At 41.7% G+C, this 17,970-nt stretch overlaps 1 pseudogene across 1 annotated transcript in view; it reads left to right on the top strand.

The window, feature by feature from the left end:
- Nucleotides 1–10,691: 10,691 nt before the first annotated feature.
- Nucleotides 10,692–17,970, top strand: part of LOC309703016 — a 55,490-nt pseudogene continuing 48,211 nt past the window's right edge. Inside the window, exons 1-2 of the transcript XR_014280712.1 lie at nucleotides 10,692–10,973; nucleotides 15,217–15,451. The product of XR_014280712.1 is annotated as an uncharacterized misc_RNA (transcript). The remainder of the gene's footprint in view (nucleotides 10,974–15,216; nucleotides 15,452–17,970) is intronic.

Genomic DNA, 17,970 nt, shown 5'->3' with positions numbered 1-17,970 from the left:
AACTCTAACCAAGAAAGCAACGTCACACAGATCCAACAGACAGTTTCCATGACTGCAAGTGTTGAGTGGAAAAATGCTACATTGCATTATTGCATCCTCTCACCACAGGAGGCGCTGTTGGCACCACTGATTGCTGATCAGCTGTTCTCTGATGATCTGATTGATACTGTGAATAACGGGACTCACTGAACTCTGTGACACAGTGAAGATTACAGAGTTTAACTTCAACATCTGACTGACGTCACACAGACAGAAGGATGAACCAGTGAGGCACAGAACACAGTTACTGGAGATACTGGATCAGCTCCATGTGAACCTCTGATGGAGAAGCTGCTGAGCCAGAGAAACATCAGGACATGACAGCAGCTGCACTTATCTAACAACATGTAGCAGAGCTGATCTATGTTAGAGGATCTATCACAGCAGCTGAAGCCAAAGTCCAACACTGGATACCAGCTGAGCCTGTGCTGAGTGTAGTGTTACAGGAAAAGGGCAGAAACACTGGTAGCTCCCAGTGATGCTGACTGGGGCACAGAGCTGAATGATGCAGCATCAGGACACTGTTTCAGTCTGACTGACAGAGAAACCTGTAGCTGTATCTACATGTGAGGCAGAGGCCACACAAGCAGCTTTCTATGTTTCACAGTGACTGAGATCTTCAGTGGGGGTGGACATGCTCCTGTACAGACCTCTGAGGAGAACCAAGGTGCAGTCAAAGAGTCCAGTCTGTCCTCACAGATGTGAACATGTGCTTTCATCAGGTCTGCTGTCAGCTAGCAGGCTCACATCAGAATCACTGTTCCTGAAAAACACAGTCTGTGTGACATCATCAGTCAGCTGATGGTCCCAGATCTGAATGGTTTCTGTCTCTACTGAGGAAGTCAGAGAATATCACTGAGGTGTGGATCAGGTCTGAGTGAGCTGTGGAGGGACAGCTTTAAACAGTCCACAGGTCTCACGTCCTGCTCAGTCTGGTAGCAGATACCTCGTATTGTTCCAGATGTGCTGACATCAGCAGCAGCACAGCTGTGTGATACCATGAATCTCAGTTATTGATCCAACACACAGTAAATACAAAGATCAGGATTTCTGAGAGTAATCATTATGAGTCTGAACACATGATCACTGAATGTTAGTCTCCACAATAATAAGCTAACACAAGCAAACACAGCTTTCAGCTCTTATTTTGAAACTGGCTTATTTAGAGAGCTGTGATGTGAGCGTGCCTGGCTCTGAGGCACTTGGGTCAGCCTCTGTTGTTTAGAAGTGTTACAGACTGTGAATGACACAGACCTGTCAGTTTCCATGTTTGTCTGTAACACAGCTCAGGGCTCCATGCTGAACGCATCCATCCAGTGTTATTGATCCAGGACTGATACCAGCATTGGGATCAATACTACAACACACAATCACATGTGTCCACGTGATGCAGTTTGAAGAGCAATCAGATGTCTCTGTATGAGGAGGCGGGGTCACAGGAGGTTCACAGAAACTCTGCAGCAGCATCATCAGCTCACATGGAAACTTTGATGATTCACTTCTGTGGTGTTTTTACAGAAACACGTCACAAAATTAGCTCCACCTGTTTTGTGAGCTTTGAGTTTCTTGTCTTCATCCTGGATTCTTGTGTTGCTGTTTTTACACACAGCAGATATTTCCTGGTTGCTTCCTTGATGACCACATGAAGCTTTCTGAAGCTTGGATTGAAAACGCTTCATTACTCAAAGCTTTCCAACACAGGCCTCTGTGCTGCCATCTGGTGGACAAACATATGAAGTGCAGCGTGACGCTACAAATGAAACTGCTTCAGCTACGTTTATATAGAACATACTAAAACCTGAATAATGTGGAGATCAGGGAAATTATTTTGTTGCTACTGTTAATAATCATCATCATTACCATTGCATTAATAATATAATCTACAGCATTGATATTGCATTCAGATGTTTAAACATTTTGGTACCCAATTAGCCTTTACTACAGGTGCAGTTATAACCACTTTAAACTGTTGAGTTGAATCTATGATCTTAAATGCTTTTGAGTGCTTGTTATAATCTTAAGTGTGTATGGGCTGATTCTGTTGATTCTGAGGACACTCTGTGCAAAGTCTTGACAGGAAACTGCAGGTTTGCAGAGCGTGCTTTTGCAAAAGTGAAACTAAAAGCAGAGTGTAAGTGCAGCTTATTCTGAGGAGCTGTTTGGATGATGCTATTTGAATAACCAGGTTGTTCATTATTATCTTTTATACTTTTATATTCTTTTATTAAGCTTCTAGTAGAGGTTCTTGATTAAAACATTTATTCAATATACTACATATATAGTTTTAGTAAACTGCTAACACATGTGAGAGTGGCCTCTGTTTGACTGCGAGCGTTAGTAGGTGAGAGGTGACACAGAGTGCCAAGTGAGGTCGTGACACACACACACATAGTAGATACATTCAGTTATAGGTGAGAGGTTAATCATGTTTGCTTGCAACAGCGGGCGTGCAGAAGTGGTATCTTACTGCAGAGCATGGTCTGTGGTTTTGGAGAAGCGGCAGTCAAAAGGTTGACAGGAAACATCTGCCATGAAGATAGAGATAATGTTCTTTTCAAACTGTGTTAAAAGTCATTGTGGTTTTGATTTGACGTATGTATGTATGTATCTGTGTGACGTTGAAGGGGCGTCATTAAATCCAAACCCCGATGGTATAAAATATCTGTTTATGCTTTGATTAGTCGGAGATCAGCGCTGTCTGCGTACGGCGCTGGTCCCCCCACGCCTGTGTTCATTAAAATCAATTGTTTGACCAAGCTCTTCTGGACCTGGTTGTTTGTACTCTCCTTCCTCAATATTTGAACCTTAACAATAACTATATGTATAGTGTATTATGTAGGTTTTAGAGCTGGGGGTAGAACTGCTGATGGCCTGGTTGTTATTTATGTTCCCCATGGTTCACCAGCTCTCACACAACATCAGCACCAATGATCCACGTCCTTATAAACCTCTGAATCAGGTCCTGAAGCAGTGACGTCCTGAGTGAAGACCTGACTGATCACATGACTCTGGTCACCTGGACTCAGTGTTTCTGAAGCAGTGTGCTGGGTTTTTAAAAATCCGTGGCTGCTGCCTGATGTTGGGCCCACAGAGGAAGACGACTCACTCGCTCTTCTTCACTTCCTCCTTAAACATGTGGAAGGAGAGCAAAGTGCTGCCAGACTCTTATTTCTGACAGGAACAGAAGAAACCACAGCAAACTGGTCCAGTTCTTCATCTTCATCACAATCTGTTTATTTCTGATGGTGTCTTCAGTCTGAGGTTTGAAGTTTCCATGTCTGTGTGATGTGTGGTGTGAAGGCTGCTGGTTAAACTGGGACTCACTGTTTAAAGCACTGAGTGCTCATAGAGAGATGCTCCATGAGTCCCAGTACAGACTACAAACATGGTGGAAACTTAGCTTTGATATCCACACACTCTGCACGTCTGTGAGTAACTGTGATGAAGATGTGCAGAGATCTGTGTCCAAACAGGAGAAAGACTGTAAAGACTCTGTGCTTCTAACAGCCTCTGTTAACATATGTGAGGCTGTTTGTTGTTGTTGCCATGGAGCTTTGCACTGTTTGGGTCAGCAGGTCATGTGATCAGGTTTGTTCTGCTGGACGATGGTTCAGTGTCGGGTTTGTTTGCATTCATCAATAAATATCTAAATAAATCAAAGACTCCATGTTTGTTCTTTCATCATGTGACCTCTGCTCATCCATCTCTGTGTGTATCAGGATACATTTGGTTCATAATACACAGAAAAATCAGAGTTATTACCTGTAATAAATGTGAAAGATTCCTGCAGTGATAACCAGGCAGGACTGAACCACATCCAAGCTGTCACCACGGTAACAGCACCGTCCATCCACAGGTGAGGGGAGGAGCAAAAAGAGGGACTTTGACCATTTTATACTAAAAACACTCAACTAATGTTTCTAATATGAAACAAATAAGCCCACATTAATGTGAGCGTTTATTAAATAATAATAATGATGATTTCCTCCTGATCTCATTTCCACAGCAGAGAAAACTGTGGTGTATATTGAGGTGGAGGGTGTGGTCTGTGGCTCAGGTGTAGAGTGAGGGTGGGGTGCACCACAGCAGCATGCTGGGACTGCTGAGGGTGGAGGAGGGAGTGATGATGACATCAGAGCTGCAGCACAGAGACCAGTGAACACACAGTCTGTTCATCTTTGCATAGATACAATATACAGCACAATATTGAATGACAGACACGCTGTGGGAGCTTCCACAGATACACTGACGTCAGCATCCAGAGTCCTCCTGCTGCTCCCCCCTCAGAGCCCCGTGATCAGCACCAACACATTCAGTTAGATGACAGAGTCCAGCTGCAGCTAGAATCAGCTCCCCTCTGTGAACAACAGCACAGCGTCAGTGTTTCACACTCAGTGAAAGGAGGAAACAGCAGAAGAACACCATGTGTGCTACGTTTCCCAGGACACACTACAAACTGCACAAATACAGAGCAGCACGTGGAAGGACCTGGAGCTGCATTTACAGAGCTGCAGACAGCGTGATGTCCTGTATGGACAGGTGGAAGGAAGCAAGTCCTCAGCTGGAACACTCGTGTTTGTCCACAGACAGGAAACACAGCAGGAAACTTCCTCACAGAAGTGCAGCTCATGGATAACACACTTCCTGTCAGTCAGAATGAGGCTGCAGCCAAACACAGAAAGGTGTTTTTGTCCAGATGAGCCCAGAGAAGAAACACGAGTGTTCACAGACATCAGAAGCTCAGAGAGGTGAAACATGAGGTTGGAGTCCTCGTCAGCATCCAGAAGAGCTGCTGTGAAACCCTGAGTACTCATGACAGACTCTGATGGCACAAACACATCATGATTCAAACAGAAAGACAAACATGGAGCTCCTGATCCTCCTGCATGAGAACAAGCTGACATGAGCGCTGTGTCTGAGAGTGTCTCCCTGTCACAGTGACAATAACACAGCTGCTGCTCACAGTCATTAAACTGACCTGAGGTCAGCTGTGCTCCTTACATATGAACCATGTGACCTCACATCAGTGCTGTGGATGACTGTAGTCATAGAAGAGTAGAGCTGTAGCAGGTGGTGTGAGGAGGAGGTGGTGTATTCTAGTTAACGCAGTACTGAAACACTCCAGCAGAGGGCGCTGTTAAGTCCTTATTGTAACACAGTTACTGTGTGCAGTTAGACTTCATACATAATCTGCACTTATTTCCATCAGACATGCTGTCAGTAAATGATTGGTTTCTATTGATTCTACTTCCTGTTGACTCGTTTGATGACAGTGAAACAATCACAGCTGATTGTGTGATGATGTAAACTGTCACTGTTACATTCAGTGTGTGTGACATAATGTTAGTGCAGGCTGATAACAGCCTGGTTCTGTTAGAAACACATGAACGTGTCCATAGATCAGTGTGTGTTTAACATGAGAGCTTCAGCCCTGCTGATGTGTTAAATAAAGACATGCAGGAAAACTGATGAGACTCTGAAATAACTCTTTATATTTATAATGTAACTCTGCATCAAAAGAACAACAAAGGATCCCAGACAGGTTTCTGTGAACAAAGACCATTCTGATGTTTCTGTGTTTCTAACACTTTGACATTATTAGTAAACAGACTGCAGTGAGCAGCATTTATAAAGAGCTTCTATATAAAGATATGACAGCTGTTTGACAAGTTTATCACTCTGTGTTTGGACCTGATCAGTCCAGCTGTTTACTTGAAACATGTTCATTTACCTGTTCTGTTATATTCATCTTCTTGTCTCTGTTGAAAACACATTTTAATGTCCCTCAGATTTTTCTCCCAGATGAATAAATATAAAAATGACACAAACTGACTGCAGCTACTTTTTGTCCTTTCTGTCAAAAACCTTCATGTGACTCATGAGAGACACGTTTCAGCTGTTTGTGACAGATCAGAGGCCAACAAGTCATTTATAACACTTTCCATCATTGTTTAAAGTTCTCAGTGTTTCTGTGTTGCTGCGTATAGGATCTCCCAGCATCATCACTGTGCTGTCCAATCATTGTGTGCGAGGTTACCCTTATAGTGCGATGTGTGTTTGCACAAAGAGAAGCATGTGTGTCAAATATAAATAAGCACAGAACAGAAACAGCTGCTCGTTTCTTCTGTTTAGAGTCAAGTTAGTGTTTTGTGTCTTTGTTTGAGGCCTGATGTCGAGCAGAGGTGTGTGTAACTGCACTGGTCTGTTATATGTGTGAAGTGTGTGCTTCTCTTCAGCATCATCTTTGTCACTGCTGATTCCTTTGTGTCATCATGTGTTGAGAAGAGAGAACAGTTATAACGGAGGAGCAAAAGGAAGCCCTGAAATCTGCATCAACAAGGAAGTGTTGGCTCACCAGTGATCCCAGCAGAGCCACTGGTTTGGCTCCAGTTGTTCTAGATTCAATGATGTTGTTGCTACAGATACATGTCAGCATCTTTATTGTAGTAAAGTCTTGTAATGTGAAGATAGAAACAAGGCAGCAAACAGCTCCATGATCTGATCTTAATGATGTTGTTTTTATTTCTGTCTGTCAGAACTGGATTGGAAACTATCAAAGGTCTAAAAACAGCCTCGACCCTCCCACAGAGCAAACTTTACACACGTCATCTTTCAGCTACAATCTTTGTTGCAGGGATCTTCTGCCAAACAAGGCTGAGAGAAGATTTCTTACAGCTGTCATGTTGATGCTGTTTCAGTCTTTGGGCAAACACACTCATATATCAGGGCTGCACAAGTTCTTTGTGTTTGTGATCATGAATAATAGAAGTGTGGAAGGCAAACATGTTATTGTTGGATGAAACTTCATGAATCCTTTGTAGATTTGAGCTGTTGGAGCCTTTCTTTTCTCTTCAGGTGTACAGATGCTGAGGAGGCAGGTGAAGCAGGTGGAGCTGTTGTGATGCTGGCAGAGGGTGTGTCTTAGTAACTCTGTGAGGCAGAACTGGATCCAACATTGTGGATGTGTTGATGTTGGAGCCATTAAGAGTCTCTGGCCACACTGTAGGATTTCCCTTTGATCCACTGTGGGGGCATTTTGGAGTCTGTCAGTGAAACTCTTCATGTTTGTGTTTGACTCCAGTTTATAGAAACAGAGAAATGTGTCATGCTTTTGTTCGGCCTCCACAAATACACACATTTGTTCATTGGTTGGACTTTTTGGAAGGAGACACATTGAAAACCATGTTAATAAGATCTTGTTGTTTCCTGTGGATCCGACACAGAGAGTGGACTTCAGACAGAAAGCGTGGAAGAGATTTTAGAGGCCGTGTGTGGCAACAGGAAGTTTCTGTGTGTTTGCTGATCTTACATGTGGAACAACACGTGATGTTTGTGAAGTTCTACAATGATCATTGTTCTCACAGCATTTTGAGTGGGAACAGTTCAAACTGGGAGTAGTGGGAGTTATTTACTGATTGAAACAAGCTGAATGTTTCTGTGACGATGAAGATCAGCAGCTCAGCTGATCAATGAACTGACATCTATCAGTCGTTTCATGAGATGAAGTCATCAGCAGACATTTGTTCTGACTGTGTGATGAATGTCAGAACGTCAGGGCTCTGCTTTAGTCACTGCTTGATGATCATTGGCTCATTGTTGAGTCCAGGGGCCCAGTCTGACCTCTGACCTTTGCTGCAGGTCTTCTGTGTTATCTCCACTTTCATGTCTGATCTTCTGCTGTATCGTCCAAAATAAACATCTGGATCATTTCCAACACTTCAGCAGATCTTTAGTTTGGGCAGTGCAGCACAGAATAACACATATTGTACTATACTGCCCACTTCCTGATCTTATTGGATCTGTGTGTGAGGTTGGTGAAGGAAACACATGTTTACTGAGTGAGTCGCTGCCATTAGGAACTAGTTTTTATATCACAGCCTGGAAATCACACAGGACCATTTCTGCAAGTGAAAAGTCGTCATTGGAGGAAAATGATTATGTAGTTTGTGCGACTGAAGACTTGTCCCAACTACATGTGCTGCTGACCTTTGACCTTTCCTTTAGGTGCACAGAGGAGTCTGTGGGAACATCCAGAACTGAGGCATCTTGTGTACAAACGTGTTCAGACCAGATGTCAAATGATGTCAGATGTCATCCGTGAATGGATGCAACTGTGGATCGTTCCAATAAAATGAGGCAGTTTTGTAAGTACAAGCCCACTACAACCCATCATCAACATTTTAAATTACATTATACATCTTCACTGATATAAAGCACCACTATTTTAACCTGATTCACTTTTTCCACCCTAACAGTTCATTCCTCAAATCAAACAAGATATTTGACCCTAAAAAAATGCATCAACAAATAATTTTGTAATAAAATATTTATTGTTCAACTTTTACAAGTGAAATCAAACAAGTGTGTTTAAGAGTGAAACCAGAGTGGAAGCTGCTCATATAGAGTCCAACCCAGGCTAAAGTAAGCTGAGTAGAGCAGCACCATCAAAGTGTCGGCTCTCTGAACACGGTGCAAGATCGCCATCTGCAGGACAAAACTAGTTTTTCTCGCCCTCCTCGTCAACATCAAGATGATGTCATCGTACAGCAACTGATTCCCTGTCCGTCTGGAACAAAGCATTTACATTAAAAAGACATTTACAGAAAATACAAACACCAACAACACATCTCATCATCACATGATATTTTATTATTTATTATATTATATATTTTTATTGTACCATCAACATCAACAAATACCAGCATATTTTCTTTGAGATTGAGTAGAGTGGACCTTTCCCTTGGTTCACTTCCTGCTCGCAGCATCAGCTGACCTCTGACTTCCTGGTTAAGGTCTCTCAGCGTTGACTGGAATATCAAATCGGACTCACACCATGTTCTTGTAATGTGGTCATGTCTGTCAGCTGTTTGAAGAGCATCTCTGGCCTAAACACAATAGGAAGAACAACAACACGGCAAAAAAAAACAACACATTTCCATATTAGATGAAGGGCACCGTAACTGGAAATGGTAACATTCATCTGATGCTGCTTTGGATTTATCTTCTGTTTTAGATCAACTTTGATCACTTCGAGCCATCTTAAGTCCGTTTGTTCTTCTCACTCACTAACGTCTCGTATGATTTCAGATCCCTGCTGTTCCCCAGCTGCCCTGTAGGTGGCCTCAGTGTGTCTCACACCATTTACAGATGATTACAGGTCGTTTACAGTTCAAACAGGTCCAACATAAGAAATATGCAGAAAATATCCTGCTATAACAGTTTGGGTCAAAGTGCAGATGTTCCAGATGTTCTGAGTCTGTCTGTGTTTCATGTTAACATGTAGATGTTGGACCAAAGTGAAGCTTTTTGATGTGACAGCAGGAATGTGAAGTGTAACTCTGAGCTGTAGGAAATGAAACTAAACGGACTTTTTCTCCTTTATTTATAGGAAAGTGTAGGAGAGCAACAGATGAACAAGCGTTACTGTAACAGGAAACATCAGAGGACCTTTATGTTCATCATCATCACTGTTTCCTTGTTCTGTCACAAACACACAACACTTCCTGCTCTCTCTCTGATGGATCTGATTGGCTGTTTCATTCACAGGAGGTCAGGGCGTCACACAAACAGCTTTAACTGCACAACGACACACTTTAAATCATCTGCAGACAAACCTGTGTGTTTGATTTATGAAGAAATAATAAAGACGTGTGTACAGCTGTCCATGAAGCAGCTTCTCACACAAACTCTGACACTTCAGCCACTTTAATTCCTGCAAAGCTGCGTAATAAAGAGCTGTGACTGCTATGAGCTGCTGATGATGACTGCATGAAGCTCTCAGCTGAAGCTTCTTTCATTTATTTTAATGTTAATGTCGCCTTTTTAAGTCTGTGTGAGGATTTTAATGACACACATTAAAGGAGCTTCTTTGATTAGAACCAAATTCATGTTGATTTTCAGCCTGAAATGATAAAAACTTTAATAATTCTGTTTATAATCATCAACCTGGAGACTAATGAAAAGTATAATAGTGAAAAAACCAAAGCCTTTATTATTTGAGTAATGCCTGAATCTGCTCAGAGACGGAAACAACACAGAGGTGTTGATGACAGTTTGACATTAACTGAATTAAAAACAAAGTGCTCTTATTGTGAAAATCTGCCTCCTACTTCTTTAAATCGTTTTTATGTATTTTTTAACGTCACAGTGAAACATTGAGGCATTAATCTGACACAGTTTGATCAGCAGCTGTGTTTTCACTGACGTTTCACTTTGATTTGTTCAGACTGAGCAGAGAGGATCGGTTCTCTGTGTGCGCACTGCTGAGAAACACAAGCTCATTTCTGCTGTTTCATGAAAAGTGTTATGGAGGAACAAGAAGTTCAGCCTCTAAACTCTCAGCGTGAGGACTGAGTGAAGAGTTTCAGAGCAGAGAGTTTTGGCTCACAGCTTTTAGCGTCTACACAAAGAGACGATTACGCACTTGATCTGAGAACATCTCCACCTCCTACAAACAAACTCTCCTACGAGCAGCTGTCACAACCACAACAGGCAGAAGACTGGATCCTGCTGCAGGTTAATGATTGATCTAAAGGCAGCTGACCTTTGAGCAGGAACTTGTGAGTCTTTTATTGTGTTTAATGCTCACAGTGCTGAAGCCTGCAGACACACCCACATCATATTATTTGTTCTCAGGGTTGTTCGGCGTGGTGGAGTGGGAACAGAAACTTTCTGCAGGTTAATTATTGATCAAACTAAAGTCATATTAAGGAGCTACTGGCACGGAGTCAGAGCAGAGCTCAGAAATCTGAAATATATCAAAGTATATTAAAGTTAGAGTTTAGAGAACACTGTTTGGTTAGCTGCCTCAAAGGCAGATGACTCTCAATATCACAAGATCAGGTGAAATTTCAGACCAAGGGAAAATCACTGGGATTATCTGTGAAGAGGCAGAAAAGCATAGACCTCGTCTACCTTATAGACATTTTGAAAAGGTAAGAGTGAATCTGTCTTCATTCATCTACATGGAAACATAAAACCAAAAAACAAACCAATACAACAAAATCACACCCAGTAGGGCTGGGCGATATAAACAATAAACGACAGAATCGATTAAATTTGGTCAACGATAGAGATTTTGACTATACCGCTCTATCGCGACAGCGCATGTGATGATGTCATCAAACTGCACCTGTTTTGGTCGAAAGCATCGCAGCGGTTAAAACCATTAACCGGGGGCAGGGATAGCTCAGTAGGTAGAGTGGTTGCCCCATGATCGGAAGGTCGGGGGTTCGATTCCCCTTAACAGCTACCCTGAGGTACCCCTGAGCAAGGTACCGTCCCTACACACTGCTCCCCGGGCGCCCAATGGCTGCCCACTGCTTCACTGAGTGAATGGGTTAAATGCAGAGAGCAATTTCCCCACGGGGCTCAATAAAGTACAATAATGTACAATAATTATCCTCTGCAATTATGCTGGGTGACAGTCACAGCAAAGAGATGAAGCACTTTTGAAACGCGGGGAAAGCCAAAAACTGCGCTTCCTCCACTTCCGTAACATTGATTCAATAATGTTGAATTCTCTGCAGCTGCTCTATTCCCATGTTGTGGCAGTATATTAATAACTAGCCTCGTGTTGTGGATGAATGATCTCAGTTATTCTCGTGACTGAAGTTTGGCCCGTGTACAGCATCCTGCTATGCGACTGCATTTGTCCCTGACCACCAGAATCACTCACGTTAACTTTTATCGAGTGGAAAAAGAGTTGGGGTTCATCCTCCAGCTTCACTGTGCTAATGTTATGCTAACATAGCTGTGTCGCTAGCAATCACGTAGCACAACATTATATACCAGGTAGTCCAACTTCAGTAACCCTGCAAACGCCACTGCTGTTTAGTTTCTGTCTTCATTTATGTTGGAAGTGGTAGCAGAGCTGTTTGAATTAGTTTCAAAAATCTCAGTCAGAACATGGTATGAAATGTTTAGGTGTAAACTAGCGCGCTAACTTCCTGTTAACTTCTAACTCCGTTAAATTTAATAAATTCTGTTTTCATGGATATTAAACTTAATTGTTACATCTGCTAAAGCAGCAACGCTGATGATTTTATTAAAGATGAAAGAATTTAGACCGTTTTTAACTCTCAGTGTTCGTTTGACTTTGGGACCTGAAGCGGACGGAGTTTTGGACCCAGATTACTCCGTGAAGCTCCTCACTACGGCAGCCGTAATGCTCTGACGATCCATCAAGCAGTGCTGCTTACCAAAGTTGTACTCAGTGGCGTGTCTAGAAAATTTTTGTTGGGGGGGCCAGGTAGGGGCACAGATTTGGAGAAGGGTGGCAGATTTAATTGGCAGATAATGTTTAAAAAAAAAATTCTACCAACCCTTAACCATAATTCAATAATCCTATAAACCTAATAACCAAATGCACTTTTAACTCTTATTAGAATGAGATTTTAACCACTACGGTGCAAAGTTTTTAGATACTGCGTTGATAAAGTACAAGAGATACAATCAGTGCTTTGTCAGTGTTTACTCAGCATTCAAGGACAGCAATATTTGCATAGTATTTTTACTGACATATAGTACACATATGTTTTGGGCAAAAACATTTTTGAAAATTAAAATACGAACATTTGTAACAAACAATTGACAAATTAGCCAATGCCAATGCAAAACTTTATCTGCCTGTTAAAAAAAGAAGATAATCTTCTCACAAAGTGGTGTTTGATTTTGAAACAGGAAAAAAGTGGAGAAACAAATGAAAAGACTAACATTTGAATAAAACCTGAAAGCAAGTAAATACTTTCTATGCTGCCTTATGGTAAACTTTGGTAATATTGATAAAGAACAACACTGGCTGATGATGAAATACAGTCAGCTGGCATGGTGACACTGCCAGTATTAACCTGCAGGGCTGGACTGGGACAAAAAAATTGGGCATTTTTACTACAGACCGACCCACCAGGTATTAAAGCCATAAAGACTTTGAATGAAAACAAACCCTGTGGTGACAGTGATGTACAGTCTTGTTGGTATATGTATGATTTCTATACATTTTACGTCAGATAAAAACTTTGGTTGTAAGATTTAGATAATTATTTAATAAAAACTAGGTATTTTAAATGAGAATAAGAAAGAAAAGTATTTCTTTGTGCCCACCTTTCCCTGTTAATGCCCTACCTGCCCCCCTGGCAACACTTTGCTAGACCCGCCCCTGCACAGTTACCAGCTGTCAGCTACATAGAAAAGGATCCTGGTGTTATTTGTCTCTCAGAAACAGTTGATAACTTCAACTCATTCATGTCACCTAAAAGGTAAACCTGTTTCTCCATCACAGCTCTGATGATGGTTCAGTAAGGACATCTCCTGGTTTCATCTTCATGTTTCCCTCTCACCACATATCTAAACAGACATCATGACCAGCAGCTTTACAGCTGTGGCTCCAGCAAACATCAGCTGATACTAGAAATTAATATTAAATACATTCTAACAACAGCTGATCAAGCTTAAACGTGCTGCTGTTGTTTAGCGCAATATCCGCTGGTTTCCTCTTTCTGGCGCAAAGTGGGCGATAAACAAACAAGAGAGAAATGCTGATCAGCTGATCATTGATCAGTTTCATGATTGAAGTAGCAACAGGAGAGGGAGGGGAGAGAATGAGAGAAGAAGAGGCAGCTGTGCAGCGTAACGACAGAATAAATCCAGCTTTGTGTCTTTTTCCATTCTAGCTAAAGTCCGGGACAAACTGTGTCTCTTCTCAGCTCAATACGAAACGCGTAATATTTTCTCTGAATGCGGGACCATTCCATTTTTTTAAGGAGCTGTTGGCAACTCTACTAACTAACCTTATGAATAAAATAAAGTTCACTATCAGTAACATCATAGCACCCACCCAGCTGTATAAAAACTCCGTCAAACTGGCTAGAACGCAGTACGAGTTATTGCAACTGACGGTAAAAAGTCAGCAACATGAAAATAAACTCCACCTAAACTTGGTTTATATCTGACCCAGATAGACTGCAGCTCATAACTTCTTACCTGAAGTTCAGTTCACCTGACACTCGGACTGGCGGCTGCTTCGGGTCTCTCCTCCTGCCTCCCCTTCCCTCATCCACCTGTTGCCTCTGTGGAAGCCCCGTCATAGCCACCACCAAACAACGGAGTTATTTCTACACATCGACCTGCATCTGGCCAATCCACCACCTCTCATTGTTCATGCCGTTACAAAAAAAATAACAAATAAGTCACTGGGGATATGCCCGGTATGCCCGATGGCCAGTCCAGCGATGTTAACCTGCAACCAAATCTGCAGCTCCATACAGCAATGTTACGACTTAGATTATATCTTATAACTCATAACTCTTATGTTAGCTGCCCTCAGTAGCCTACTGTCTGAAATATTCGACGGCTGCAATAATTCTTTAAGTGTTATTTTTTCCTTGGTATTCTAATTTCACCGAAGTTTACTAAACTCAACAAACTTGATATTACTTACCGGGACATTTATTCTGTCCTCATTTTCTTTCACCGAAAAATTGTTTCCTGCAGTGCCTCTTTCGCGCTTGGCTCTCCTACCTTTGCTAACGTGATGCGCATAGCGCAGAAGCGATGCTGCATTCACTTACACTCGGATATCTGAGCGTCACCGTGAAAACATAATCGGACATTTGATATTTGATTGAATTTTATTGTTTTGCCTTTGGGGTGGCACCTGGGGTGGCCAGTCTGGTTTGGGGGGTGGCCTGTGCCCCCCCAGGCCACCCCGCTGGACACGCCATTGGTTGTACTAAAACATTTTTAACAGATTTCTGCAGCCAAAATCGGTTCGAGGTCACGAAGCACAACCAGAATTCATACATAAGGCACACTCTTGATTTTTGAGAAAATTAAAGGATTGTAAGTCTGCCTTATAGTGTGGAAAATACGTTATACAGAAGAAAAGAATATATCGCGATATATATTGTTACCGCACATGCTTCAAATTATACCGCGATATGGATTTTAGGCCATATTGCCCAGCCCTAACTCCCAATTTATTTACAACATTTGAAACATACAGTGTAGCTCCGTCAAAACACTCCAAGGCCAAGTGAAAGTGCTGAGAGGGAAAAGATCATGATTAATGATTTATTTAAACTCATAACTGGGTGCAGCAGCTGAGCTTTGACCTGTGAGCTGCAGCTCAAGCTTCTTTTATGGTTCAGTGTTTAATGTGTAAACTGTTTATCACTGCAGAGACGCCTACAGGCTATCTACTGTTCAAAAGTGAATTGTTATACACAGTGCAGCAGCTGACCGTTGACCTGTGAGCTTCAGAGTCTTTGCTGGTGTGAAGTGTTTAATGTGACGCAGTCTGCAGACACAGACGACTGCTGACGGAGAAGAAGCAGAGGATTTTCTCTGTTTCTACACAGACCTGGTCCAGACAGCAGAGAGCTGCAGAGTGAAGACGTTCATTGGAAGAAGCTGAGTAAGTTCAACGTCCTCTTTGAATCCTGGATCAGGAAGTGAATATTTGGTGTTTAAATAAGGTTTCTGTCTTTGACTCAGTCTGCTGTCACTTTTTAGAGAGAAAAGGAGATTTTAGATTAACTGGTGTTCCTGCTGCTCCAGCATTAAAGCACAGTATAGGTGACTGCGCTGATGCCTGTTTATAATTTCACCAAAGCTAATAAACTGTTGGCTAAATTTTCTTGTTTTCAGATGTAAACAGAGGTGAGAGGAGCAGATAATAAGGATTAAATATTATGCTGAATAACTAAATTCTGCTAGTCTGTGACGTAACTCCCAGCAGCATCGCCTCATTTCTTTGACCTTGACCTAGCTAAGCTAACATGAGTTAGCTTAGCTAGCAGAGCAGCTATCTCTGCTGTCTGTCATGTGACCGAGTCAAGTGTGTGTAGTAGACTTGTTAGCATAGCTAGCAGGCTGAAAGAAGCTAGCAAACTGTGTGAACACTTTGTAAGAGGTGAGCAGTGAAGGATAAGGAGCTCCTCCAAATGCTGATAATGCACTTAACCTGAATTTACTGCTTGTTACATTATATGTGATGTTCAGTCAAAAACAATTACTTAAATTAACATTATTATTAGTAGTAGTATTAGTATTTGTTTATTATTCATGACATGGCTCCCTACTGTAGTGGTTTGAACAACTGATCTGTGGTTATTGTGTCCCTGCAAATTCAACAATGCGCCTCAATGCAAAGCATCAAACAAATATTTTTATTATCAAGTCCTACTGGATGAATCACCGTAGCTCTGACAGTGAAGCACACTCATTTTTATTGGTAGTCACCTTGTAAGCAATGTTCCCTCTAAGCTGCGCACTGTTGGCACGGTCTCTGCGCAGAGAAAATCTGTATTGAGCACACAAAAAGAATTCTAACCTGAATTTAAATTAAAGTAAATATGTGCCGGTGTTTTAGCAAAGCGGCTGACGTGGAGTGAAGCCACGTTAATGACAACATGTACAACCATTGGAGACGTGAGCAGGACAGACGGGAAAAGTGTGGACTTTATAGCAGTTTTTAAATTGTGTTGATCGGCCGCGTAATACCAGAGTTATGACAAAAATATCTGCAATGTTTGGTTTTCTTCCTGAATACTGTCGTTGTTTATATTTACTGCAGGAAGAAACGGTAAAAACTGCGTTTTATAAGGAAAACGCTCGAAAGCCTGTGAGCAAAAACAACACCAAAAATCCCCACCCTTTCCTATTGGTCGAAAAATGTACCATGTGGACCAATGAAAACATGGCAACACGGAGTGACGGCGGTGTTTTGAGATGTGAGAGATTTGAGACGTTTAGAGCAAATCTTGTGTAGTTAGTGTGTAGTTAGTGTGTAGTGTAGTCAATAGTGTTGTTGTGTGTGTCAGAACAATGAGGCGACTGCTGAGTGTTACAGGTGTTACAGCAGTGACACATCTGCTGCTGTCAGGCCTGCAGGTATCAGGCTGTTGTTCTCCTTCATCTCATAGTGGACAGAAATTATTTTTTGGAGTGGCACAAATAATTTGTGTGGCATCAGAGTTGATGCAGAACAGCTGATTGTTCTGTAAATAGTTTGAAATGTTTATTTAAAATAATTGCCTTGGCTGCATTTTTAGGTAAACAGCTGCAAAAAACTTTGTTTGCATAACTCAGTTACTTTTTTGAAGAAGTAATTATATAATTAATTGCCCAACATTGGTCATTATTTACTGTATGTTGCAGACAGAGTTACAGACTCTCTCCCAGACCACAGACTCATAATACAAGTCAGAGCTTTATTTAAAGAAAGTTGTGTTTTCAAAATTGGAGTTCAAGTTATTTTCCCTTCCAATAGTGTTAACATGCTACAGGTCATGAACAAGATTTTCTTTTTTAACTTTCATTGTAAGTGGGCTAAAGCAGTTAATTAAAAGTAGTTTAACAGAAATGTAAACGCTGTAAATTGATTATTTTAATAAACATGTAACTTGGATGGATTCGACGCTGGCGTGACCACAGTGCACACGTCTAATGTCGCTCACAGTGGATCGCTCAGGGAGTTTGTGTGTTCGCTCAGACACGTGAAACATTAGAGGGAACATTGCTTGTAAGTGCAAGCTTTAAACTCTCATGGATGAGTAAAACTCATTAGAAACACTGGCGAGCAGTGAGTGAATAACAGGTCTGACAGCAGCAGGGACGGTGCTGTCATAGTTTAACGTGGAGTCTGTTTGCACTCAAACAGTGAAGAGCAAAGAAAAGAACTTTAATGGTTCTGGGTCCCTTTGACCAAGCACTTTGCATTTTTTGTATTATGGTTTATGGTTCTGGTTCATTTACAGTCTTATTTATGCTTCTTTGAGTTTCTTATACTTCCTGTTTAGTTCCTTGATCATTAGATTCCCTCTGTGCCTCTGTGTGTGTCTGTGTGTGTTTGTGTGAGGCCTGGTGCTCCATTCTATATTTCCTCAGCCTGTCATGTCTCTCTTGTCTCCTCTTTCCCTCGCTCACTCTCGT

Source organism: Aulonocara stuartgranti (assembly GCF_965226115.1).
Source record: "Aulonocara stuartgranti genome assembly, chromosome: 3".
Classification (NCBI taxonomy): domain Eukaryota; kingdom Metazoa; phylum Chordata; class Actinopteri; order Cichliformes; family Cichlidae; genus Aulonocara; species Aulonocara stuartgranti.
This window is presented reverse-complemented; position numbering and strand designations above follow the sequence as displayed.